The following is a 2,674-nucleotide window of genomic DNA, read 5'->3' as shown; positions in this document are numbered from 1 at the left end:
ATAGATAGATAGATAGATAGATAGATAGATAGATAGATAGATAGATAGATAGATAGATAGATAGATAGATAGATAGATAGATAGATAGATAGATACTTCATTCATCAGATTGTGCATTAGTTCTGTGGGAATAATGGAGTGACAAATGCACATAAACCTGGAGCAATAATAGCAGAAACAGTCAGTGGAAGAGTAGATAGTGAGAACAAAACATGAAGCTCAGGGTAAGTCAGGACAATCGAGAGACTTTGTTTGAAAAGATAAATCCTGAACCAGGTGTCAAAGGTTCAAAGGGTGTCAATGCCCAAGTCCAAACTTGGAGCTGGTTCTACATGTAAGAAATCAGAAGGTTGTGTCTGTACTGTACTTGTGGGAACAGTAGAAACGCAGAGTGCAAGATGTAGATAACAAGGAAGTATGATGTATGATAAGTATGATGTATATCAGCTCCTATGATATATGCTCCCGTCTGGGCATGTCCTGCTGATCACTGTTCCTTAAATTAATTTGAATAATTAGGAGAGTTCCAAATATCTTAACTGCAGCTCCAGTTTATTGGGGATATTGGGACACATAAAAATTACTTGTTTTCTCTATGGTTATTTTTCTTCTGCACTTCCAAAAAAGGAAGAAGAAAACTGGCTGAAAGAAAAGACTCCTTACTGAAAGAAAAATCTGTCTTATTAATTCCTGATGTTTCCAGCTCCTCTGACAAGCAGAGTCCTTCTTGAACTTTACAGTTGCCTGTCCCAAAACTATTTGCTTTACATTTTATGTTTGTATGCTTAGTTGTTAGAAGTGCAGCTTTTAAATCTCAAGCAGTGCTTGTTGATGTTGATAAAATGCGTGAATAGTCCCTGTTGTGGTTTTTGGAGCTAACCGGGTTCTTCATGAAGAAATATGCAGGGACTATTCACTGTGGATTTCCCCTACTGTGTTTTGAAGAAGTTTGTGAAACAATAAATATAATGTATGTGAAGAATGTTGACTAGTTTTTATTTTTGCTGCTATTGTGATGATCAGGAACAACAGACTACAATGTAGTGCTATAACACGCCACACTGAAATGTGACGCTGACCTCAAGTCTGGGAGTAAAAATTTATTTATTTTCAATTACCTGTACTACAACAAAGAAGTATTTTTATTCATTTTTGTTGAAAATAGAGACGTTATTGATGTTTGAAAGATAATGGATGTCAATGTAATGGAAGAGGAATTGCATGGCACAGCAACAACAGCAACAGCACATGTTTAGCAGAAACAACACACAGCATGTACGCCCTCAAGTAAGAGACTGTTTATGACCGGTTGTGTAGAATTGCCTCCGTATCTTCCTACAGTCAGCCGACATCCTCCTGTACACCTGCAGGTGTTCTGTGGTTCCTGGATATTTGGGGCATCACTGAGCTAAAGCCAGAAACTCTAATATAAGTGATGGAAGCTGGTAGCACCCGTCGATTGATGGCTTAGGCTTGCAGAGAGACATGAACCGTCTCCCTGCTGGATTAGAGGTGCTATGTCCATTCCAAGTGCTTGTTTGATCGCTTCCATCTCAAAAATATATTATTTCTCTTATGAGAAATGAAAAAATGAAAAATGAAAAAATGTAATTTGTGAAGTATGTTTAACATAAATAACTAGTTAATACCAAAAGACAGCCATACTGATGATGTAGTAAATATACATTTGAAAACCAGAATGTAGCATTATGAATGGAGTTCTATGTTGACTACTGAGTTCAACGTTCCAGCACCACAATAAACCAACTACTGAGGTTCTGTGGTCTACAAATTGTACATTGGTCAAACGCAGCTGTTCAGTTCTATCAGCATTTACTGATCCATCTGGAAACTTTATGTTACAAGGAAATGTTGACATTGAAATGTTGTTTTTTCCAATACAAGCTTGGAAAAAACAATCTTTGTCTGGCAGTTGAAGTTGAAATCAAATCATAGAACTGAATAGCTGTGGGTGATACAGCTGGTAAACAAACTAGATTAAATCCTTCCTGATAAAATTAGAATCCCTTTCTATGGTTATATTTACATTTGTCTTTGCTTATTTAATGTAGACAACCATTAAGCTTATTAACATGGCTCACTGTGTTAATAAATTGCAAATGCTGCAAACGGGCAGGGTGTGCGTTTACACAAGACCCGCACCTGTCTGGGGTACAACCATTCTCCAGGAGTTAACCAGTAATAGGGGCCCAAAATATGGATACAATTATTTGCAATTATCAAAATTAGCTGTACATATGCAGCAATGTCTAAAGAAGGACAGAACCACCATGCATGCTTGTTTCTGGGGGAAGATTTTTTTACAAAGATCAAATTAAAACTCATGTCTATGCAAACAACAATTCTAACAACACAACCAATTTAAGCTTTAGATTTTAATATACTTAAATTTAAACCTGTAATTCTCTCCCGCTGCGTCTTCTCTTCATCAGGTGGGTTGAGAAGGGTAAATCAGACCCGTAATTGAAAGCAAGAGGAAAATAAAACTTTAATTGTTAGCCTTCAACTTCAACTTTCTTCTTTAAATTCTGACAAGACAGAAGTTGTTGTTTTCGGACCATCCATCCATCCATCCATCCATCCATCCATCCATCCATCCATCCATCCATCCATCCATCCATCCATCCATCCATCCATCCATCCATCCATCCAT

Source organism: Poecilia reticulata, linkage group LG20 (assembly GCF_000633615.1).
Source record: "Poecilia reticulata strain Guanapo linkage group LG20, Guppy_female_1.0+MT, whole genome shotgun sequence".
Classification (NCBI taxonomy): Eukaryota; Metazoa; Chordata; class Actinopteri; order Cyprinodontiformes; family Poeciliidae; genus Poecilia; species Poecilia reticulata.
This window is presented reverse-complemented; position numbering follows the sequence as displayed.